The sequence below is a fragment of the Astatotilapia calliptera genome, chromosome 5, assembly GCF_900246225.1.
Source record: "Astatotilapia calliptera chromosome 5, fAstCal1.2, whole genome shotgun sequence".
Taxonomy (NCBI): Eukaryota; Metazoa; Chordata; class Actinopteri; order Cichliformes; family Cichlidae; genus Astatotilapia; species Astatotilapia calliptera.
Genome location: NC_039306.1, coordinates 31,190,344 through 31,216,450, shown reverse-complemented (window position 1 = coordinate 31,216,450; position 26,107 = coordinate 31,190,344). Strand labels below are relative to the sequence as shown.

General features: G+C 41.3%; 1 protein-coding gene across 7 annotated transcripts in view; it reads left to right on the top strand.

The window, feature by feature from the left end:
* The window catches only part of foxp1b (forkhead box P1b), a 147,921-nt gene that overhangs the window by 18,583 nt on the left and 103,231 nt on the right, over positions 1-26,107 (top strand). For 6 of the 7 annotated variants that reach the window (XM_026168893.1, XM_026168895.1, XM_026168898.1 and 3 more), the window contains one exon: positions 15,015-15,058. The gene's annotated coding sequence lies outside the window, so the exon portion shown is untranslated. Of the gene's footprint in view, positions 1-15,014; positions 15,059-25,498; positions 25,882-26,107 lie in introns of those variants that run through there. The other variant, XM_026168896.1, reaches the window with a different exon arrangement.

Genomic DNA, 26,107 nt, shown 5'->3' with positions numbered 1-26,107 from the left:
GCAGTTTAAAAAAGGCTGCTCTTGTAAGTGGCTGTTTTCCCAGATGGAGAATCAGGACAGTCAATCAGGGGTACTTCACTACCCCCTATTCCTGGAGGTCCCAATTCAGACCTTTTAAATGGAAACTCTTAAAACAATGATATGATATTGTTCGATTCAAGTATGAAGGATAATAATACAAAAGTTTAACCATGATTTGGGTAACATTTTGAGGGTGAAGTTGTAATTCTAGCTGTTCTGGCCATTACAACCATTTAAAATGTCCTTATATTATCTTCTTGAAACAGTGAGGTGATTAACTGAATAATAATAGTTGACACCTGATTTTTGGATGAATTCAGAAAGAGTATAAAAGCATAAAAATTCACAGCTTCCTAAATATTTGCTGGTTTTCAGAGTCTTCTGTGAAAGTAGCTTAAATCTTTGTATCTTTGGGTTTTGGATTGCTGGTCAGACAAAACATGACACGTCCTTGAGCATCAGAACTTGATAATGGGAATTGTTTGCATTTTGTTAGAGATAATAAAATTAGCTGTTTCTCTGCTAGTCTGAAAGAATAACACAAATGACTGCTTTAATATATTTTAAAAAAAGCCTTTTCTTCTTCCAGAAAAATCCATACTTTTTGTTTTCGTGAATGTTATGTCCAGAAGTTTTTAGTGCCCCATTATAACAACAGTCTAAAATCAATAAATTGTTTAATATCTGTTAATGCAGCACGTCACGCGCCGTTTAAACGTTGCACCATCTGCTGCTTTCTGTTTGTGACTCTCCTTTGTTTTTTAATATCTTTGGTGTGAAGTAGTCTTTCCATCCCTCTTCTCACCTCTGTCTGCCCCGGGAGCCCTGATTGGCTGAACACTTTCTGCACTATAGTCTGGCTGCTTGCCAGCCATACTGCCAGTGGCTGCCGTGCCCCCTGATCAGAAGAGAATGTGACATTTGTGCAGAGGTAATGGAATCTGCGTGCAATTAAATCTCTGACTGTGAAGAGGAGTCTATCTCCTCCTGCTCCCCCCATCTCCTGCCATTCCCAGCAGCAGGGGGGGTCAGGCACGATGATGAAACCATCCCAGCAGGCCCCTTCGCTGCACTCTGTTTCCCAATCTCCATGTCAGGTTGTATTTTTTAACTTTGCCGCACTAGACCTGCCTCTATCTGGCAATTAATTGCAGAAAATGTCAGTTAGGAATCTCTCCAAATATTGTATAAAAATTAATATTCAATTAGAAAGATTACGTTACACGGCGGTAACATTACCAGCGTTGTGGTGAATACTGCTGCAGGTGACAGTTGTTATTTAGTCGTGAGCGTTGTTGGGTAGTTAAGCATGGTTGGATGTGTTCTTTTCTTAGACGACTGGCACAGAGCGAGAAAGAGAGGCAGAGGGCAGATTCATGCATGGATGAGAAAAGGGTCATATCTCTCTGCTCCTCTTTCTCTACTGGCCTGCCACTACACTTAACGCCTCATTTGTGGGCTTTGTGGCCAATGGCTTGAGTCTGCTATCCGTTGCCATAAAAGGCAGTTTTTTCCTCTCTGCTGATGGGGCACTTGCTTGTGGGTTAATACCAGACCCCCACTACAGGCAGACTCATATCTAATGGATAATGGATATGCATATCCCCATCAGGACTGCTCATAAACATAAAACTCGCTGCTGCCATTGTATTGGTGGAGCTAGCTGAGAAGAACAGAGCAGCACCATGTGAGCATTTCCCTTGAACTTGTGTAGGAGTAGTTCATATCTGTGTTCCTTGTCCTCACAGGGTGGACCGAGATGCAGGATATCCAGGTCAAGGTTTGGCTAAATCCTCCCTTGTTGTTCACACCCTGTGTAGGTCTGTCCTAAAGGCACAATCTAAGGCTATACCTCCCTGCAGATCGGCCACTCGATTAACTACATAATGTGATTATTGAAATGGGAATTCATCTTCCTGTTCCTTCGAACAATGAAAGATTACAGTTTATTTTTTCACGTTCTGCTGCTGAGTGTCAGAGCCCAGCTTTAATGTGACTGGTTTCCTGTCACAGTTGACTCTTCTTTTCACGTTCAGCTTTCTCTGGTAATGTATTTTGTCATGATGAATTATTAATATCAGCGCTGGTTGAAGGGAGTGTTGTCTCAGAAAATATGAGAGTCACTCTGTTTCTTTGTATTCCTGCAACCAAGGGTTAATTTACACCAACAATCAAATGAACCGTCCCGTTTCCTTGCTGCCGTATGGATCGTGCTGAAAAGCTGCTGGTCTTAACTTTATTCGCTAACATCCTGCTAAACATCAGAGAGAGCCATTCCTGTTTTCCTCTGTTACAGATGGCTTTGGTGTGTTTTGCGATAAAGAGAAAAAGGCTTTGCTCGGAGAAGGAGACAGAAGAGGCTTACGCCATTAGTGTCATTCGAATGGTGAATTAGATCAGACTGACAGATAGATGCGGAAAATTGTTTTAATTGTATAATTATCTCTGGTTAGCCACTTATGCGGAAAAGTGCTGTGATGTGGGTGAAGGCCAGGGAAGAGCACATTTTGGCCTTTATGTGCTTATTTTGTCTTTGCACAGCAAATGAACAACAATTGGGGGTCCTAAGGATAAAACATAAACACACCCAAACGCACAGACACTCACACTCCCCCTGGGCAGGTTGAGACGTGTTCATTGAAATGCTGCCCTTTAAAGTAATGTGTCTGGCCAGTGAGCCTTCTCCTCAGGCAAAGAGGAAGGCGCCTATAACTGTCTGCTGAAGATGGCACAGCTTAGCACAAGTGTAACAGCTATGCACAACATTCGGAGGAGAAGGAGAGGCTGAATATATTTGTGGCATGCCTAACCGCATTCAGCTGATTTCTGATCGGATGCAAAATAGTAGACTACGCGCAGATGGCAGTAAATATGTGGCTTAATAACTGCCGCCTGCTTTGTGCATTTTTTTCTTTTGTAAAACATTCCCATGAAAGAGTTTGCATGAAGCTCCTATCTTCAACTGCCAATTTGGTTGGAAAATATTGCTGTTTTAAACAGTGACGACTTACTGTTGCAACATGTGCTGCTGCGTAGCGTCCGATTTATTAACGTAGTCCTAATTTGTTAATTCTTTTTCACTTAGATCATTATTTTAATAGTTTTGGACAGAAGCAATCTACCATTCCATCCTTTGGGCAAACATTGTCATTACTGTTGAAGTGTCAGCTGCTTTTACTGAATACTGCTGCTGTTTTAAAGCTTCTGTAGAGGTCTTGGGTTCAGATTTAAAGAAAATGTCCTGATCTTAATTCCAGCAGACTCTATCATTGAAAGAATTTGATGCAGTTTTCTAAAATACCTAATGCTCTGTTTGGTGTCCTCTAAATGTACAATTTTTATTACATTTTCATAGAGATAAAAGCATCCTGGCTGTAGCATATAGTCTTATTTTGACAGATCAGTTTCTGAGTGATTTTTTTTCTAGCCCGGTGGGCAAAGCTAAGCCCAGGCCAAACACTGATGCGCTGCAGTCAGCAGCTGCATGCCATTTTCAGCTCAGCTCATTCAAGTGTAATAAAACAATGCAAGAAGTGCTGGAGGATTGCGGCCCTGGATGCTCTCGCTCTTGAAATAGGACCACCTTTCGGGCAACCGTATAAACAGTAAGGGGAGCTGCTATCCTGTGAGTTTCTGTCGTTCATTTAATTCATCGGGCGTTCCTGTTCCTGCTGTGTCCCCGATCAGAAATATTTGATTATGTAACAGGCCTGGTGGTTTGTAATCGTATCAAGAAAGACCTTCAATAGTTAATCAAAAAATGAATGTTTGCACACTGCACCAGTCTCGAAATCCACAGCGATTCATGGACTGCGAGCTTGTCATGTCTCAGTTGTTACCTTCGTCATGCTCCGTTGTTCAGTTGCATCTCCTGTTATAATGCACAGGGGATTAGCAGGTAACAAGGCAGCAGCACTCCTCTGAGGATGTTGCGCGTGGCTTTGAATGTCTCACACAATACAACATAAATGAGGCGGGGGGTGGGTGTCCCACCAAATGGTGATTTCCCAGCTACACAGGGAGCCTCCTCCTGGATAATGTGGTAATGAAAGGTGACAGGAAGGACTCAGGGTCTGGAACGAAGCCGGGGCAGCTGGTCAGAGCAGGAGTATAGGAAGTAGTGCGCACCCGGGCTAAAGTGCAGCGAGAAGCAAATTAAAGCTCATATCTGCCATCTCCCTCGCCTCCCTGCACTTTCCTGTTTGGACTTGAAGGTGATTGGGAGCCAAGGCGGTGACAGTTGACGGAAGCTGCGCGGAGGAGAGAGTATTTATTTACAGTGAGATGCAGCGATGCTTGTTCAGGATGCGGTTTCACGCAGGATGTGCACCCCCTTCTCCACCACCACCACCACACACACAGACACACACCTCCTCCCATCTTTCTCATCTCCACCCTTACACTACAATCCCCAGGTTTGATCAAGAATGGGAAGTGGGTTATTGGAGAGGAGGGGCTGGCCTGCTGCAAGCCAGGCAGCCTGCATTGTGTAAGAGGCTGGGTCTGGATCCAGCCAGCAGAGAGCTCACTCAGCATGTCTTCCTGCCTAACCCAGGAGGTGGTACCAAAGTCAACATGGGTCACTGAAAAAAAGGAGTGTGTGAAGCACTAAGATTGTATTGTGTGACAGAGATTTTCTTGAGGTGTTACATAATCTAATTAAAAAAAAAAAAGGCAGTGAACAAAACGGAGCCTGTGAGAAAAGCTTACATTTAAAAGAGTGTGTGTTTTAAGAAATGAGTGTGTCAGGTTCCCTTCCAGGAATTCTACCTTGTAAAGCAGGGGTGGGCAGGTAAGGGTGGGGGTGGGGGTGTAAATCCCAATAATTACACTGTACACTGGTTGAAGTGCAATTACCATTGTTGTCACCCTATAATACACTATTCACTATTTTAGTAAACTGCTCATTTTAAAACATGCAAGTGTGTGCAACATCCTTTCATACCACCCAGGAGGAAATATCCTGAAACTATTAGTTGATTAGTCAGATAAAAGTGAACCTGCTGCAGGCACACCTTTTTTGCTTTTTCATTAGATTCCAACTTCGGCTTTCGTCTGGTAGGATATCAGATGGTAAGCATGTGAGTGTGTTGAAAAGGTGAGCCGTTCTGATCTCTGCTCACTAGCTGTCATGTCGGCATTAATCCGTCCAAAGTTTCAAAGGCAGGTTTTATGACCCGCCTTACGGCCTCATCTGTGTGGACAGCAGCATCTAAACTCTGGAGAACCTGCCACATAAAATCCACATCTGTTAAAGCCTAAATTGTAAAACAGCCCCCACATGTCCAGGCAGTGTTGAGTTAATAATATACTTAAAGTACAGCTCCCTGCAGCAACGGCAGCCATTGTCTTACATTCGCTTCTTTGGGCAAGACTTACAGCTTTTTGAATGCCTTTTTGGACCTTCACAGACTATTTGTTTTTTATTTTTTTTTAATGTTTTTGACAAGTAAAGTTTAGTAGTCAGTCTTGTAGATTTATCAAAATTGAATTTGTAACAACCAAGTGCTGAAACCAACAAGAATGGACTGAATCTACTTTTACTTGTAGTGTAGTTAAAGATCAATATGAAAACGACAGACAATTTTTATTAAATCAGAAGTAGGATTAGAAAGCAAAAGCAAGTATTATTCTCAGTCTTGAGGTTTGCCACCACTGTCCAATATATAAAGGATGATTAACACATCTGTGGGTGATGCAATTTAAACAGCAGTTGTCATTACAGATACACAGTTGCTACACACACGTTTGTCGTCACAGTCTCTAAAAGAGGAAGTATTGCTTCTCCTCGCTGGTGAATTCAATCATTGCTTCCATCAGTGCTCTCAGAAGTCAAATGTACTGCGCGTTAACAAGTGCTTTCTGTGCTTCTTTTATCCCTTTTAGTTAGCCGTGTGCTAGTCATTTCTGTCGTGGGACACATCTTCAAATCTGTGAAGGTAGCTATTGACCTGACAGGAGCAGCATGTGGATGTGACTCACATATACAACAACATAAATTTCAGTACTGATTTGAGGTTTCTTCAAAGGCATCTGGCAAATAACCTAAGGGAGAACCACAGTGCGGCAGTCGAGGGGGAAAGATACATTTAGAATAACCATGAAAAGCAGACATTGTTGGTGGGAGGGCAGATGAGTAATGTAAGATAACCAGTTACCACATAGTTCTTTTTTAGGTGTCTCGTGTCAATGACTTCAGAACGTTGAGGATTTATTTAAATTAACAAGGTACAATTGACAGAAAATACATTTTAAATGTTATGTGACTCAGTAGCTAGAGCTATCGTGTATTCTACATGTGTTTGATAAATTGGTTTCACACAGTGAAGTAAGTGTAGGCACAAGTAAAAAGCTAAAAAAGTTTGGTGTCAGAAAGCTTTTTATTGTTATTTTTACTTTTGGCTCTGTGTGATGTCAGGTAGAGGGGATATTTTTGATATTGTCTTCTAACAAAGTACAACTGTGGCTATTACTACAGGTCCACCCACCCGCTATTTATGACAGTTGGGGGGAGGGGTACATGAAGATTATTTTGAAGTGTACAAAAACTGTTTTACTAGAGAATAAGAACAAAAAATATGCAGCTCAAAATGAGCAGAATTGTGAATTAATTAAAATTAGTGAATTAAAATTCACTAATGCATTACAGCACAAGTGATTTGATCTAAAAGTCTTGACATAAATAGGCAATGGCTGAAAGTCTAGGACTTTCTGTCTGTGCTTTTGTAATATCTGTATTTATGGGGGTAAAAAGAATTTGCAATAGCAATATACTGCAAAGTTTATTTCCATTCACAAACCAAACATTCCCTCTTTAAAAAAGTGTATTTTAGCAACATTAGGAAGTTCAAATAGTCATATAGTATTGTTAAATGCTTTTATCGGGTCGGCAGACTCAGCAACAACACTTGTAACTGCTCTAGACGCAGAGGGAGCAGTCTTAAAGTGTTTTTATTCATCTATGGCAGTGTATGTAATAGATGATGACAGCCTGGTCACCTCTTCCTTCAATTGGTTTGGATTTTCTATTTACTGCTATACACAATGCTGTGTATAGTTGGGTCTTAGACTAATTGATGTTTTGGAAGATGAGTCCAATTGGATGAGTCATTAGGCCTATTACCAGAGTTTTATTAAATGCCCCCACCCAAAAGGGGGGAAAAAGTCCGCTCTGGAATATTTCCTTCCTAGAATAACAGGCGCTTGGATTGGTAAAAGGCAGATAATATATGTGTGAGATTGATCAGTGAGTAGCGACCCCATTATCTCCTGAGATGTTAATTACACTGTGCTCAGCTTGCATGTCAAAAGGCAGATAATTGAAGAAGGTAAAAGATGTGCCACACTTTATTTATGCTTTCACTTGCTGGTAGAGGATTTGCTCTCTCTTGTATGTCCTCTTCCCACCTCATCTTTCTTCTCTCCCTTTTTTGTCTGCAGTGTATTTATTCTTCGGTAATATCACATTGTCATATAGCTGATACATTTTTGGAGTTATTATTCACAGTCCTCACTGTGACAGATGTTCTGTCCTGTCTCTATGTCACAGCTGTCTGCAGGGGCTGTAAAAATCCTAAAATGATTTAAATGAAATTACCTGAATTCAAGACCTTTAAAGGTTCTTGTATTTAGATGTTAGATAAATAGTTTTTTTGGACCTCCTGAAGATCTCTGTGCTGCATTCCCCCCCCCCCCCCCCCCCCAATTTTTTATGTGTCACTTATGCATGTGGACACATTGATAATTGCAATCTGTTTCTCAAATCAGCAAAGTGGAGTACAACCTCTTACAGGCCATCAAACTGAGGGAAGCTGCAACTTCTTAAACCTTATTAAATGTCTTAAACGTCATTGCCAGTTCTAGCTGTTTAGTCTTGGATTGTGATTCATGGAAAGTAGCTTTGCATGATTCACAGTTCAGAATATTTTCTTATTCATCATTTTGGAGCCCACCAGTTTTCTTTTAAGCAAACTCTCATCTGATCGGTTACCCTGAGATAACCATATTAATTCTCTCATTGGCTTCGTACAGGTCAGTGAGCAGAAAATAGCTGAAAGTGAGTTTAAACCAGTGGTTTGCAGTTATTGCTCAATTCTTTGACCTGATTTCATGAAAACCTGGTCATGGTTACTAGGAACATTCACCACACCATCAGTGTACATTTGTTAGAAAATAAATAAAGACATTACAAGTCCTGTTTAAAATTAGCTGTGATTTACTGTACTAGGATAATGCTGTGTAACAATACACATGAACCATATATATATGCTTGGGCTGCAGTGGCTACAGCTGTTAAAGCATGAGCCAGAGTGTTGGAGAATGACAGACGAGTAAAAGAATGATGATGGAAACATTTTTGGGTGAGTTTTAGTACTTTAATCCGGCACTGGAATTACAGCATCTGTCCAGCGCAGTCTTCCCAGGTGTACATTGAGATGAGTCTGTGAGAAGCAACAGAAACTTATTTGCAAAAATACTGTTGCTATTGTCTTTTTGTTCTTTCTTTTCTTTTCTTTTTTTTTAAAACATTGTTTGTGTCTTCAGCGTAGTTCCCCCCACATCTGAGCACACGGTGTCTGTAAACTTCCTATTGACATTGTATAAGCCATAGGGGACATTTTGTATTTAAAAGAAAGAAAAAAAAAGTCTTGTTTGTTTTTCGCGTGCTTATAGAGATAGCGTTTCCTGTGGTTTCCTGTGGTATCTCTGTGTGCTGCAATTTACAAGTGCACGTGAATGCCGTCTGCACTCCCAAAAGTGAGAAAGTGCACATACATACACACACATATACGCAGCTATACATACACTCTGATGTTCTTTTCTTCTTTCTGTGTTGTCATCTTTGCTTGGGGCGGAGCCTCAAGCAAGTGGTCAGGCTGTGGTCATCTGTCTTTAGGGCTGATGGACAGCAGCATGATTTAGTGCATCACCTGGTGGACACTGTTAAAAATGAGCCCCTTAGATGACATAGTTAGACATGTTTTTTCAGCTGTTGTCTACTTTTATGCACTTTTTCCCCCCTTGCCTTACGTGGGTGAAATTCATTTAATCTTTGAATCAGAGTTTACAGTGACATCATCGGTGCAGAGAATAAGCAGCTGCACTGACGGGAAAAGAAGGAAAATTCACCCCTTTATGAAATTGTGTTCGAAGGCAAAGTTGAAGGTCAAGAGGGAGTTTATAGTAGGACTTTTTTTTTTTTGGAAGTGTTGAAATAAGAGAGCTGCTTAAAAGCCCACCTCTTCCTAACAGGAAACCCAGTGCAGAGATGAAGCCGTGGGGTGTAGCGCAGTTTCACCTTTGCTTTGACATCTTCTGGCTTTTCTTTACTTTGTCTGACCAATATCTGAAATCCATTAGCATCTTCCTACTTGTTTATGTGTAGGCCAGGAGGCTCCAGGAGGCAGACGGTGAACTTCATTGAATTTAAGGTTTTTATGGTATTAAGTTGAAGTGTCTTTTTCTCATTTTGACCACTTTTTGTGTGCCAGAGAAAGACCTCTGATCTCTCAGATGCTAGCAAGCTGTATTTTGCTGTGGCAGTGCAGCCTTATCTGCGCTGGAGGTCTGTACTTTAATGGGCTTTATTGATCTAAACAACATCAGGGGTTGCGGTGATGTTATTAAGGCAGAGATAACTTCTGTGTAATTCCACTCCAACAATATATTAGCCTTTTATTGGTCTAAATAACTTTGCCTTTTAGACAGTAATGCACCAGTAAGTCACAGCAGCTCTTCATGTCGGCAGGATCTTAATAAAGCATTTCCTCTGGACATCCTGCTGCAGAGAGAGTGAAAAACGACAGGTTAAAAGGCATGCTGGGAAGTTTCCATGCCATCACTGTAAATTATCTCTTTTGAATACATAAATAAAACTAGAAGCGAGCTGTGAACAGGAAGGGGTGGAGGTGGGATGGATTGGTGAAAGTTAATACAAATATCTTCCAACACTCTCTGTTTCACACATGGAGGTGCTATAAGGAAAAACATAGGATGTTCCAAAAGAAGCCAAACTGGAATACGTGCAACGTCATGTAGGCAGTAGCCGATCAGTGTTGTGTGCATGTGTCTGGTTTTTCTTTTTTTTCTTTTTTTTAAGAATGCTTCTATGTAATTTTTGAGGACAAGTGTAATTTAGATTTATCTACATTTGTGTTTTCATTTGAAATTTTGAGAGAAAATATATACATAACATTACAATTGTGGTCATTATTGTAGTAACAGTAAAAAAACACAGTCTAACTCAGTCATTCTGCTTAACAGAATTGATTTAGATGCAATTAATTTATAAAACAAATGCACGGTTTGATTAAAAAAAACAGAGTAGGGTTTTTTTGTGGTTTCTACAGGTTTGGAAAACTGTTTATTTCTTTATGTATTTTTGAATAGTTATTGACGCGTTGCCCATGGTGCATTGTGTGTATGCAAACTTATTTAATGGACAGTTGCAATATTTTTTTCCTTTCAAGGGCAGAATGCTGTATATCTAATATTTATATGAAATAACGAAGCCATTTATCTAGAAGTGTATTTTCCAGGGGTTGGGGGTAGGGCTCCATAATTTGCAGCTATTTAAAGCCTTGGTTTTGGTAATGAATTATTTTGTCATCTCGGCTGTGATGAGATTCATCTTTAATAACTGTAACAATTATTTTATTAAAAAGAGAAGCCATGCATTATGGCTATCTCGCCAAGGTCTCAAGCTGGAAGGAATTCTCATTAAGAGCATTATATTACCCCGGTGTGCTTTCAGCTGGATGTCCCGCTGAAATTACATTAGGTGTCAACAATGTTTGTGTTAGAAGTAAGCAGTCATATTTACAGAGGCTAGCTTTTTTCATTTGCTGCCTGACACTGGGAGATGTATTAAAAAAGATACTAATGCTCCATATCTGATTAAGTCACGTAGAGTGAAACTCCTTTAAAGTGTTGACTTTTAATATAAAGCAAGCACTGTTCTGTCATCAGCAAAGACGTAAATCTTTATTCAGAACTTTTGATTGCTTGAGCTTTTTTATTTATTAATTTTTTTGTGATTTATTTAGCTGGCACACACGACTGTAATCACCCCTCATTCCCTCCATTTATAGCTCCCAAACTATAAGCATCAGGTTGTTTGTGTCATGATTGATTTATCAGTGATTTTCATCTACATCCTGTGTTCCTTCTGATGGTTAGCGTGGTGTGCAACATTGTATTTTGTTAATGGTCCCAGGCCCAGGGTTGCTGCTAATGACATGGTTGTAATTGTTTGTCAGTGTGATAATGTGTGATTTCCTATTTCCATGTGAAGTTGGACATTTGATGAAGGAGGGATCTTGTCAGGAAGACAAAGTGCTGTCATTTGTCACCAGCTAAATGAGCTTCTCACCAGACATCCTCTCAGTTTTCAATGGCAATATCATATTCACGGATCCCCTTTTGGGCCATTGCCATGATTTCCACATTATCCAGTGCATGGTATTAAAGAAATGAATTAAGCTTGTTCTGGCTTCCTTCAACACGAAGCACAGAAATCCAGATGAAGGCAGAGATGTATTAAAATCACCTGATTTTGATGCAAAGGTCAGACATTGTAAAACTGAGATTTGAACTAAATCAACTATGAGAAACATGGTTTCGCTCTCTTAGTTTGTGCTCTTTGCTGACATATAGAAATATGTTAACTGTATTTCCAGAAAGACAGAAGTGAAATTACCGAGTTTGGTAATCTTTTATTCTTAGTGTTTGCAAGCAGTCATCACTTCCTTAAATTTAACATTTTTAAATGGAGAAACGGTTTCATCATCTTCACAGGAAAGACTTTGTCAGTTCATGTCACCGTGTACCTTTTTTCAGGGGCAAAATATAGAGTCAAGTTAAGTTGAATAAATATGATTTTTGATTTGGGAAAATGAAAGTTGGGAGTTTGCTGTTGCTGCCGTGCTAAACATTATTTTTACCGAAATTTGGATCATTTCTTATAGTTGCCAATTGATTAAAAATAGCTGCGAGTGATGCATGAACTGGGTTTGGGTGGTGAAATGGGGCATGCCAGAAAAAGTTGGGGTCAGTAGTTGTCGTAGAACATGAACATGACAACTTTCATTGTTTGCCTGAACATTGTATATTTGTCCATTTCACATCTCCTGTAACATTAGAAACTTATGGGGCACATGATTGCAGCACTTGAAGGTCTTTGAAGTAGTTGTTCCCTTAACACACTGCCTTTGTTTCTGATTCAGCTTGTTCCATATTGTGGGGTTGGGGGGCAGATTCTTCCTAGTTAACAATCTAATGAGCCAAACAAGACAAACAAAAGAGAGGTGCACCGAATAGGCCTCCTGAGGTCGGGGGAGCTGCCTCATGTCACAAATGCTCTTCTGTCTTCCTTTTCCACTCAATATCGATTCATGTCTTCAGTGGTTATGCGCTGTCCGCTGTACACGGGTGGTGTAATCAGCTAAATGTAGCCTCTGCTTTCTTATTATTACCTGGGTGCTTAACACTGGTGGGGTTTTTTTTCTCTTCAAGGACAAATGGTGTAGGAGAAGGCAGATCCCGTGTGAAGTCCCTGAGCCCTCGCCGAGCGGCAGATCTCTTTTCAGCGCCAGCTGTTCTCTCAGATACACCAGGCCGTGCTGAAATTCTCTTAATATAATTCTAGGGGCTCAGGAGAATAGTGCAAAACAAGCGTGCCAACGAGGAGAACGTTGAATTTTTCATCAGCGGGCTTCAACTAGCTGAGTTAGTGGGCAGCGCTCTCATTCATGAGCAGATGTTCAGTGCAGTTACACTCTGCAGTTAATGTGAACTTACTGGCCTCTCTGCCATTGGCTGCAAGGACGTTGGCAGCAATCTGGCATCTGAGAATTACTCCCAGTAAAAGGCGCAGTCCTGGAAAGCGTTGCCCCGGCCTTTTTTAGCCACTTCCCAGCCCAGGAGCTGGATTGTGGACAGGGGAAGGCACTGACAGCTCATCCGTCTTCAGTCCGACAGTGATGAAACACTCGCCACTGTTTGCCGGGGGAATAGCACTGAAATTCCTGCAGATAATTTTCACATTTTACGTTCACTTCTAGTGACTGGATAGATGTGAACCAACGGCACTCAGCAGGTGAAATATATTTCAGGTGTGTCTGAAAAAGAAGTACTTAAAGATACCTGCCTCAGTTGTTACAGTGAAAGAGTACATACAGATGTATTATTCCAGTACCCCTGAAAGAGGAAACTCAGAGAAGAGGCACCTGTAAGGGGGAGCAGTTTGGCTCTGGTACGTCTGTAGCTGTAACCAGCTGGTGCTGTGGTCAGCCTGGTGGGCTGTATCCTCTCCCAGCCTGGTGCTTCAGACATCTGCATGCCCAGGCTGCCTAGCTTGAATTTGATGTGGTCGTACAGATCTGTAATAGTTTCATCCAACTAGGCAAAAGGCTGTTTGACTGGTGTGTGTGTGTATGCGACATCAAATTTAGTAGGTGGCATGCCAATCATCTCGAGCTTGTGTGAAAGTCATCACAGTAAAGTTGTGCATATGGGACTTAAACAGTGCAAATGACAAGCTCTTGTTTCTCTGCATGTCTCATTTTCACTTTCTAATTGGTCGTTTTCAGGTTGGCTTTACGAGAGCAAAACTAATTAGTGTTTCTAAATTCAGCAGAAAAAAAGGCAGTTGGGTTGATTGTTCTGGTTTCCTCTCCTGTGTCAGGCGCTCAACAAGAAAATAAGACTAATCATTTTCAAATTGCTCGTATTTTTAAACCCCAGAGCTGAATGTCATTCCTGGTCTCTTGGCATTTTGTTTGGCAAGATCAGGGAACCGTGGTTGCCCTCTCGCCTGTGTGCTGTCTTTGTGATTCGTGGGAAGTTTGGACTTGGGGCCAGTGGAAAAAAACAATGTGTTGTGTTTTAGGTGGGGTTGTTTCTGCTTTGATTGGGAATGTCCTGCTGACAGGAGCAGCCTCGCAAGTTTACAGTAGCTGTGACATTGGCGTTACCTTTATTCAAAGTCCTCCAGCTGCATTGAGCCCTCAGGAAGCCCAGCGCAGGCCCACATGGGCGGCTGACGGCCCAGAGAGAGGAGAATGAGCCCTGTTTGAGTTGGCAGACGCTCCCCTCTTGGGGAACTTTTGCTGCCTTTGCAGAAAGGCCAGTGGCGGCAGCTCTGGCGGGGCGGCGGTGATTCTTGGGGCAGGATGGGCTTTTTCCACCTCTCCTCCCATTCAGGAAACACATTTCGCCGTCTCTTCCCTGCGTGTTTGCAAACGGAGGGAAAGAGTTAAGGCGAAGGGGCATGGGGCAGTAGAGCTGAATGACAGAGCATGGCTGTAAGAGGCTGAGTGCTAATGTGTGGCAATTTGAAAAGGGCGAACAAGCTATTTCAGAAAGCACGAGTGTTGTGAGAAGTCAGTGCAGTGGAGCTTTATTTATACCGAACAAAAACATTTACATTTTAGTGTTCTGTAAAACATGCTCTATTTTTATTTTTCCACCGCCACTGCGGGGATTCATTCTTCAGAAGGCAGTAATTAAAACGCGGTTGATCTTAGGTTAGGGAGGAGGAGTGCTTAAATGCAATTAGAGCAATGTTCAAATTAATTTGGACTCAGTTACAGTTGTTGGAATTTGTCATTATTTGTTTAATCAAGGGAGTTCTTGTTTGAGAGACTAAATCTAGATCCACTGATATGTAAACGGTCCACTGAGAAGCCTGTTCAAACCTATTATCTGCCTGACATGAATATTAATTTGAAAGTGACCTTTTTTGTGACCTTTCAGTTTTGAACTCACACTTAACTGAGAGGTGCATGTGGTTGCGTGTTGTGACAGCATGGTTATTATTGAAAAAGCTGATTGTGGAAAAATAGCTATGTTCTTGCTTTTGTCACCTTCACGTTTGAAATAATTTCCACTGTTTCTCTTCTTTTTTCCATTCTGCCACCCCCACCCCTTAACTTTCCTTTACTACCTCCTCTCTTCTTCTCTCCTCCCCTTCTGCTGACTGCTTGCCGATCCAGCCAGGACCCTCCAGTGGTGACATCCTGTGGAGCCATAGATTAAAGTAAGTACCTCACAGAAACATCAGTAGACACCAGCATTTGGTTAAGAAACACGACTCGTGCACCAGCTTTTGGTGCATTCTTCCTAATGTCTTCTCAAAGAAGGGCATTATATGGTAATAGTTGTGAGTTTGAATGCCACAGGATGATAAGAAAGGTTTTGCATAGTAACCGATTTCCTCTTTTCCTGATGCCGTTGCATGTTGACATGAGTTTGAATGCTTAAATGCGTGCAAGGGGCCAGGTCAGTGAGTCGTGCTGGTGTTCAGAGTTAACTGTGAACCTGAAAAGTAAAGAAAATTGCAGATAGTGTGCTGGCTCATGTCTGCATCCCCAGACTATCCTAGAAGTCATTACTCCTTGTGTGGTGTATAAACACGTCAAAAACAAACAATGACCCTGGGCAGACTCCACACTGCAAAACAATTTCAAAGCCTGCAGTGTAGTGTAAACACAAAACATGGCTAACCTTCACGCAGGGAAGACTTCACCTTAAACCCGGTGTTTGTTTTATAGTCCCTGTCGACCTTGGTCAGATATAGTTTACATCTCTTTGGTTCTTTCAGGTCGATGTAGCTTGGGTTCTGTGCTGACATTTACGGTTGAAGCTTTTCAGTAAACAACATGTGGCTCGGAAACAGACTATTAATGGAGATCTTATTAGTCAGGTGTTCACATTAAAAAAAGATAGAGATGAACTTTGCTCACAGTGGTGATTGTGACATGACTGATATTCAGTGTTGTTGTAAACCAAGTGTAAACACTGCCTCGCGGGGTGTAGATTTCCCATACAGACACTCTATGTATCGAGCAATGAATATTCATTTTCTCCTCTCGTAGACTCTTCTGCCTCTGTGAGCTCTTTCACACTGAGCCGGGGGTGACTGTAAGGCGAGGTGAACCCATATTTTTAATAAAGCCCAGCTGCTGAATGATCAAATAGAGTCTCTAATTAAAGCCTGAGTGTACACCCATGTAAAATTCTCTCTGGAATGCTAACAACCTGTGATATTTCCAGAGGAATTTGCTGTGAAGGTCTCAGAGAAGGAAAGGGATTCAAGTGTTTGGGGTTCAGAGGGAGGAGGGGCAGTGTTCGTGTGGCAAGGCAACATGTTGTTCACATCCGTGTCAGATTGAGGCTAATGAAGGCCAGGCTGATCCTTGGATGCAAGCCTTAAGTAAATGATCCCTCTTTGAATATATTAGCGCTCCGTAGCAGCGTTGTGCCTCCCTGCCGTGCCAGCGCTGCTACGTGTTGTCTCGTGGTCTGACGAGGCCAGTCGAAATGGCAGTCACGGTGTTCGATCACGCCGTGTGCCGTTGAGTGTGATTTCAGTTTGTTTTACAGCAGTGATGTTACATTGACTTGGTGGTGAGGGAGTACTCTGGCTGATCATTTCCAGGTTAGTGTGTCTGCAAAACAGTTTGATAGTAAATGGAAAGTATGAGTGTTGTGTCATTTGGCAATGTAAATGAGCCATCTCAAATTTTTCCCCACCCTCTTAAGAGGGATTGCATTTACATAGCAGGCAAGGGTTTGATACTCAAGCAGATGGTTCGTGTAGACAAAAGCTGAATTTACTGTTATTTTTAGTGTAGTTTTGAATTTAGTCATTTCTGTTCATTTTTGTCTTTTTCGATTAATTTATTCAACAATAATCGGAAAAAAAACACAGTTTTAAATTCAGTGAACAAACATTGCTATCAGAACTGTTTCCACTGCAATTTATGGTCACAGCAGCACTTAACATGGAAATGAATCCTAAGCTAGTAATTATAAAGCACTTTGGATTATTAATTGGAAAGACAAGGACATAGAAATGAAACAATTGTGAATGCACCCCTTCTAAGCTGCTGTAGCATCTCATTAATAAATACCTTTCTGGTTCTTTAGTGCTGTGCCCGCCTTGCTGATTGAAACAATGTCATTTGATTTTCGCTGATAAAGCATCTGTGCTTCATAGATGGATGGATTGGATGGATCCAATTAGCCATAGTCATCGCTCATGTATTTAAGCTGACAGTGGAAGTCTTGCGTAGAATATCCTTGATTTTGGTAGTTTTGTGAGGCGCTCATGCAGAGTACTTTGAAAGCCCATAAAGAGCGGACTGTGAAGAATGCTCCCTTGATGCAGCTTTGATTTACAGCAAATTTTTTCAATTAGACGTGGGAGGGAAGTAATTGATTTTCAGTAGGTAGTGTACAATGATTGGAAATTCTTAAAGGATGAGAAAGTGACCAAGATCCATAACTTTTTTCCTTTCACTGTGTATTATATACAATCAGCGCCGCAATTACTTGGGGCTTTTACTTAACATTTCATACAGGTTTTATTAGTAGGTAATGCATCTTTTTATACAGAGCACTCACATTCTACAACCTACACATTTACAGCAGGTTATGAGGATTGATGGCTTGTAGTAGCAGCTGCACAGGTGCACCTAGTGTCTCATAAGGCATTCTGACCTTCTGCACAGCACATACCATGCTGGCCTGTTTGTAAACGCCAGCCCTGTTTGTAAACACGAACAGAGAGATGAGAAGCAGATTTGCCCCGGTCGCGCTCACAAGACAGGCACAACACAACGTGACAAGCAACAGATGTGTCACACAGGCTGAAATCAAAACAGCCGTCCAGCATGGAGTTGTGCACACCATCAGACATGGATGCTGTGATGAGGCGGGGAGGCAGCGAGCACTGCTGGCAGATGAGACAAGGCAGCGCCTCTGCTGCTCCCAGCTTCCTGTCTAGAAGAGGACAGGCCTGTTTGTAGGCTGCTTTGACACTCCTAGTCACTTTGTCATCTGGGGTGCTCACTGCAGCTCTGATCACATGTACACATTGCATTCAAAGAGCGTCATATCAGCCGTGTGACAGGTAGGCTCCCAATGAGACAACAGCCAAAGGGGATGTCCTTTTCAATACACTGTGCGAGCACAAATGCACAGTGCGCCAAGGCAAAATAACATCATATGACATCATTCGGAATGCTCTTATGCTGTCTTCTCTGTTTGGAAAGATGGTGCGGGTTTGGTTCTGCCCTGCCTAATAACAGAAAGGTCTTTATGGAGATGCATGTCCACTCCGTGCAAACCGACAGTTTGACAGCAGCAGTAAAAGTGCAGCTTCACACAGGCAGCACACTAATAATATTCTATCATATAATCTGCCTTTTGCCACTGCCCCATAAGCAAACAACACGGCTTCACTTTGAGCCATGGGAAGAGAAACAGGAATCCGTCATCAGAACAAGTGCATGAATGAAGGTGCGGCAACAGCTGCTTGACTGAGCACATACAACAGACTGTCACCCCACATCTGTTTACCACTTTGACAACCACATGAGTGTTTATATCCATGAGTGTAATTGAGCTATTTTCCCGAGGGCAGCTGTAACCCACACTAAGTTATAGCCCAACTTTCCATTAAAGCGTGGGGGGAAGTTTTACTGATAGCAATCACGCTCAGCAACACTGCTATGTAAATACAGCTTATCAGCTTTGCCAATTTGGTTAAGTGGCATGTACGTGGGTGATTCAAACATCTAGCTCTGTGGCTGTGACACTGGCCACATACTGGAGACATTTAATAAACATTGGTAACTTGCATTATTAACAAGTATATATGCAGCAAGAACATAATAATGAAAATGATGGCATGTCAAACCAATATTGTGCGGAAAAGATGCAAATAAACTGAAAAAATATTCAGGCTGCCATGTGGTCAAACTTAACTGTCTGCATGCAGCATGTACAGTATATGGAAATTGAAATGGGAATATCTAGATCTAAAACGTGCCATTTAAATATTCAAATGTTAACACCAAACAATATAATGCATTATGGCTTTTAGTATTTGCATACAACTCTGTTTGCTGCTGTAAGCTGGGGGTAATACAAGGAAGAGAGAGGGAGAAAGATAGTGAGGGAGAAACACTGAGCGGATATGGAGCACACAAACAAAGCCTTTGTGTGCCAGTAATAGGAAAATGACATTTGATTACTGTGTGAATTTTTATGGTAGCTTAATTTAACAGTTAATGGTTATTTTGTATATCTTTAAGTCTTTACTGTTTTAGGGAAACTACAACTTCCATCACACACTGAACCTGTGCTAATTTGTAGATGGCTCTGTCTTGATGCATGCTCAGTCATCCAGGTAAGTAAATCCCAAAAGGTTGATTCTGTTCATCTGGACGTAACGTTTTCAGTGGGAGAAACGTTTCGTCACTCACAACAATGGGCTGTGACCTCACAGTTCCCCATTGTTCAGTCTGTGGTGCTAGTTTCAGGCACTGTTTGTAAGGTTGGGGAAACCTGCAGTCAGCTGAGACTGAAGAAGTCACTTGGACGAGTGACGAAACGTTTCTCCCACCGAAAACGTTACGTCCAGATGAACAGAATCAACCTTTTGGGATGTAGACGGATATTTTTTAAAACAATGTAAATCAGACGTTAGCTGAAACTACCATTTATTCTTGTTTGATGGAGGTCATGTTGATACATGTTTTTTCTATACTTTCCATTTTTGTAAAATGTATTCCCAGTTGCAGCGTCTCATTTTCAAGTGAAGTTCATTCAAGATGTTCAGAATTTGGCCATTATTGAAAAGCTATTGCACCTGGTAAGGTTGGGGAAAATGTTAAAATTATCTGTACTGTCTTGGTTTGCAAGTTAATCATTTCCCAAATTGAATTCACATAGGGGCAGGCCAGTAAGCGAGGTCAACCACTCACTGACAGCCATTATACAGTATTTGTCCAGTCGACTTGCCCAAACACAGGAGAAGTGCTTCTGTAAAAGTAGAAACCTTTAGCTCTTGAGAACTGTGTCAGATTTATTTATTTCCTTGTTCTTAATCATTCATTTACGGTTACAAATAAACTGCTGTATTTGTTACTGAAGAAAATGCTTGTTTAAGGAAATGAATGTATTTATTTATTGTAGCACCTGTGACTTGCTAGGTGGCAGGATCAGATATCACATAGCTACAGACAAATGAAGCAGTCGTTTGACCACAGGAACAGTGGCTTAGTTTCACAAAAATACATTTCAAATATAAAAAACATCATCCACAGATAAAAAAAAAACAAGGTCAGTGTACAGTGTTGATGAGAAGGTCGTACAAAGTCTGAAATTTAACTTGCTTATAGCTGTAGATACCCTGATAATGAGGTTGTTGACTGTTAACTGATGCTTTACCATGAGGACACTTCTTCACTCTGCACCACTGTCTGCTCAGCTGTGATGCGCCTCTACTGCATGTGCCGTTGACAGTACTGCAAAGATGTGAACGGCAGAGTCAGTGCTGCCCTGCAGGACAGACTATAGGACCACAACATTTATAAATACACCCCCCCCCCCCCCCCCATCTTTTTCTGCTTTTTGTTCTTGTAATAAAATTTTGTTATTAAGTTTCAAATCTGTGCATATCAAACAACAGATTTGCAAATATGCAGCACACTGGTTTGGAAGAAAAGGGCCGTGAGGAATAGATTTCACTTGAGATAATTTTAGATATGTTATTAACATATTTCTCTTATATTAGAAATATACAGCACACAGATACAGAGGGATGGTGAAAAGAAGACAGCAGGACAGGAGTCGACCGTGGTCACTGTCTGACAGGGTTAAACTTAGTGAAGGATTGCCAGTCCAAACTGTGACATCTGTAGCCACCATCAACACGTACTGTAATTAAGTGGAATCTGTGAGCTTTAATTCTATTTGCTGTCCAATAACAGCTCCCTGTAATGAATAATTTAAGGAATAAGGGAGGCTGTTACTTGACGCCTTTTCACTTTGCGTTTAAATTTAGCTGGTGTCATTGTCCGGCAGTGTGATTAATAGTTTATCAGTCTCGACTATACATCTCCATGAAATATCTCTTTCCATCTGTCATTGAACTGCACATGGAAATTGGTTAGATTTTTAATCAGGCACAGCTTAGGCCAGCTGAAAAAGGAAAATTACCAAAGGAACCTGCTCTCACAATGCACTCACATGCAGGTAAGACACTGGATGTCGTTTGTGGAATAAGTCTTTCTGCCTCTGTGCCTCTGCTCACAGTTCATCTCTTTTTTTTTTGTCTTTTTCGTATGATAATTACATTGAGACCTCATACAGGCTAGAGTGTGCAGCCTAAATGTGGTTTTAAATAAGCCTGAGGTGTGTAACAGTGAAAGTGAGTTGTGAAAGAGGCGCCTGCCACAAGGGGGTTGACCAGTGAGCCAGAGATTGGCTTCCCTGTCAAATAAAGATTAGGTCTTTATTTCACAGTCTAATCCCTGCAAATCTCTTATTGAAGAACTTGGATGGTGCAGCGCTTCTAATGGCACAGAGACTTCACTGTCTGCGTTTCTTCTTTATCTCTGAATGTACACAAGTGGATACAGCAACCTCTGGTCCCGGGTTAGTCAGTCTATTTAATCTGGATTACAACTCATATTAAGTTGACCAAGGTTACCTTAGTTCCTGCTAACAAGCTGCATTGCATTAAAGCTGCTCGTGGCTTTTTACATTCTGCTGCTACGCTGTAGCCAAGTTGGGGCTGTATTGCGACTTTTCTAGTTATTGAATATCTTCATTTTTCCCCTCTCAACTATGCAGAACATTCTTTTTATTGAATTATTAATGTGAATTTTGAATTATTGAAGGAAGATAATTTCTGATCAGATTAATATTAACTCCCTGTGAAATATTAATGACTAATGTTAAAAACGATGAACTTACAGAACCATTAATATAATCATAAACAGACATAGTAGTGGTGACACAGAGCCAAATGTGCCAGGGCCGCTCCAGCCTCTTTTAATGCAGCTTCCCTTGAGGTTGGGGAATGTGAAATATTGCAGGAGTCTACTTTGTACTCAGAAGCTTGGCTAATGTCATTGGCCAGCCCTGCCCCCGGGGCTGGCGGCGGTGTCACGGGGGGAAGTTCACCAGCATTTGTCTCCAGGTTACCTTTGTGACCTTGTCCACAGATGACCTGAACTATGGCCAGGGGAAAAGTCACAAAGATGTTTTGTTGTTAACATTAAGCTGGTCCCCTTATCACCTCCACTGATTGGCAGCGCTCCACTGACAGCTCGAGTTATTCTGCTCCACCCCCAACTTTTGCTCCGAAGCCTGGTGGCTAAATACGACCGACCATTCTTTATCTGTTTTTCACAAAGAGTGGCACAAAGTGAGTTTCATCATGCAAGCCTTGAGCAGGTTAAATCTAGTCTTTTGTCAGTTTTGATTAAAACTCTCTTTAGATTAATGATATTCAGCAAAGATTTGATCTATCATTTGCCATTCTTTGGGTTTGTTATTACGATCGTCCCATTGTATTTATAAAATATGGAAATCAGACAAAAATAAACCATTATTCTAACATAATGGTAAGCACCTCGAAAATATGGTTACATTAATTATGTTTTAAATGCTAATGCTAGTGAAGAACATAATAACGAAGACATGAAAGACTCCCTATTCAAAATCTGATAGCCAGGGAGAAGCAAATTATTTCAAATATTTGATATTTAAATTATTTTCAAATGAACTGAGACATGAGTAGAGTAGAGGCGAGTAGTTTCCCCTGGTGATCCTTCAGGGTCCTTTGTTTCCGTGGTGTGTCTCCAGCTCATTAATGTTCTAAGCATGTGAGGGAACCAGACCATACCCCATAACCCATAGCCGGATGACACCTCAGGCCCAACACACATGCAGTGCATGCGCATACATTCACACGCATGCACACACGTACACAAAAATCCCTCAGCTGTTTAAAGTCCACTGGCTCTTTCAGGAAGTGATGGCCGCCGTGCTGTCCTGATTAAAATGACAATAGTCTAATTAACTCGACCCCAGTGTCAGTGCACTAAACGGCTGATGGCCCGCCAGTTCCTGTTTGAAAACCCTTTGTCTCCTCATCATCCAAAAATATGACTTTTTTTTTCTTTTTTTACAGCAAAATGCCTCAACCCCATTTGACGGGATTTGCTAATGGCAATTATTTCTCATGAGCTAATTAAATCTAGGCAAAGTTTTCCATTCTTTTTTTCTTCCTGCTGCAGAAATCCGTCTATACAATCCTCCTGGGATTTTTCATTCACGGTATAATATCACAAGCAGCTTCAAGCAATGCTAGTCATTTAGATTATATACAATTGTAAAGAGGTGTTTTGGTGTTCAGACTGATTATATTTGCTTTTTTTTCTACCACTTTTAATCGAATCGTTTATTGATCCAACATCGTGATCCTTTCAGAGCCAACCCAAAGCCCCTGCTGGTCAACAGGTCAAACCGCCTGATAAAAAGGAGCCAAAGATGACGCATTCAAGCAAATCGGCCAAAATCTTTTAACCTCCTTAACTAACAGTTTTTGAAAATGAGACTTTAATCCAGCCCCCATTAATCTTTTGCATTGTTTGATGGACTCGTCTAAAGTGCGGAGGAAAGGAAAAAAGAACAACAACATTAAAAAAAACTTTAATGACTGAAGAAGAAACTGCTTTTTGTTCTATTATCCTTCTGTTGGTGATTAAGGTCTGCAGGGAGATAATTACGCTTTAGTCTGGAGTTAATGAAATGAAAACTTCTCTTTTCTTGTGGAAAGGAAGGGCAGATCTTTTGTACTGCTATCTGCAGACATCTCCCACCCTTGACAGGACACACAGAGAATTGGTTTTGTTTTAAGGTTGCAAGCCCCCTCCGCTGCCTGTCAGTCCATGGATGATATGAGGGATCTGTGAATGAAGCCAGAGTCAATGAGGTCTGCCTCCGCTGCACTAGTGAAGCTTTCTGTTCTTCCTGTGAACATAAAATATGCTGTAAAACATCAAATGACAACATCACAGGAGGTCATCAGAGTGAAAGAAAAATAAATAAATAAAATGCATGTTCATTCTGTGTATTACATGCTTTATTGTTGTTACAGCAACAAGCATGTGTTCACCAACAAATGACCCCGCTTTGTTGAGCACCAAAGGAATGCACAGATTTGAATTTATCACATGGCAACACGGGGGCCATATGTGTCATCTGACTTCAGATGCCCCTTTTGAACACGTGGTGCTGTTGACTAAACTATTGTACGGTACAAATGGTGGCCAGAGAGCACATATTATGCTGTCCTTGTAGAAGTTCACATCTGGTGTGAGGAGCTGTGTGTCACTTTATGTGTGTGTGTGTGTGTGTGTGTGTGTGTGTGTGTGTGTGTGTGTGTGTGTGTGTGTGTGTGTGTGTGTGTGTGTGTGTGTGTGTGTGTAGGGCAGCAGCACCTCCCCACCCCTCCTGTCCCTCTTGCCCCTCCAACAGCACTCTCACATTTCATCATCTGTTCTCCAGCGCTACGGTGCTCCGGCACAAGTTGGCCGCTCTGGATCCATCTGTTGTTATTATTTTCTACTGATAATTGGCTTGAACAATGGAATGCCTGTGTCCCCCTTGCCTTTGAAACCCAACACCCTGTTTATTTTCCCGAGGTCTCATTTTTGCTCTTTTTCCCTCTATCCTACCCTCTCTCACCCCTCAATTTCTCTCTCTCGCTCCTCTCCTGTCAACTTGTGTCACCTCACCCCTAGCCCCTCCTTTTCCCCTGATCCATTTGAGAGGGTTTCACATGAAAATTGCATCTTTGACTGGCCACATCAGTATGTGTCACTCAGCATCTGATGCTTCTCTCTAGACTTTCTGGAGGGGCTCAGCTTCCATTCTTTTTGTTTTGTTTTTACTAAGATAGGATTTTCTTTTCTCTCGCTTTTTTCAGGAGCTTCCCACTTACAGCACAAACTTCTGCATTCCTGGCCCAAGAAACAGATGAAGCAAATAAGAAGGTGTGGGGGAGGGATCAGGGGTGTAGAGAGGAGAGTGGGAACAGCAGTGTCTTTAGGAAGAAAGGCATTGGACGATGGATGTTCGTAAAAATCACTTTTTCCTCCCTGCTAAAATTCAGGTTTTCCACCAGGGGGTGGGAAGAAGAGAAGCATATGTAAGGAAGAACAAGAAGATCACAAGGTGTACTTTCATTTTAATCGAGGACATCATTTAATGAAAGCCCACACCAAAAAATGACCTACTTACATTAATTAAATTTGATATTTAAAAATTTAATTAGTATTTTAGGTTGTAATTAAGTAGTTTCATGTTGAAGACTTCATGCTCTGGTGACATTTTTAGACTGGTACATTTTATTTAGTCAGAATTTTATCCTCAGCCTTGCAGAGTGCCTATTGATGAAGTAATTAGCTGTGTGGATGTAAAAGTAAAATGCTCATGTATGGTGTTTGACAAAGTGTAGAGAAAGTCAAGTGCCTTCTGTGTAACTGTTGGGAAATCCTCTGTTCGTGTCATCAGAGGCATGAGGAAGTTTTTTTTTTTTCTTTTTTCTTTTTCCTGTTCTGTTTTTTTGACCTCGCTGATGTTCATTTGTTCTGTATGCTCTTGTCTAATTAAAAGAGGCTAGGACAGGTAGGGCTCCCAGCAGGCGTCTGCTCCGTGCTAGTTCTTCATTTGCTGAGTGTTTGTGTTTATGCAAACGGGCCTCTTCCTGCATGTTTAATTTAGAGCACGGCGCCGACTTTTGTTGTGTTTTGACCACATACCTTTAGTACCTCTCAGCTCTTCCGTCTGGCCAGGCTAGTTCTCTCTCTCTCTCTTTCACTCTCTCTTATACACACATGCAAACTCACTTGACTACCTCATTACTACTTAGACTACTTTCACCGCCAGCTTTCTCCTCTTCTTCCGAAGTGGATTTCAAATACTCAGTGCTTGGAGGAAATATGAATGAATATACAGTTTTGTAAACATGATGAAAGTCTGTTTAACTGTTGGAAGGTAAGTCTGTGAAGATTATATTATCTTTACACTGTTTTCTCCTCCTCGTCATTCCTTTTATGGCACAGTGCTCCATGACTGCGAGTCTGTACGAGCGTCTTTGTAGGTGTGTTCTGTAAGTGATTGACAGATTTTATGTATAGGGTGTAGATGGCAATGCCTTTCTCTATTGGTCATAATACAATGCTACTCAACATGTATAATAATTGCCGTACAGTGTAAGATT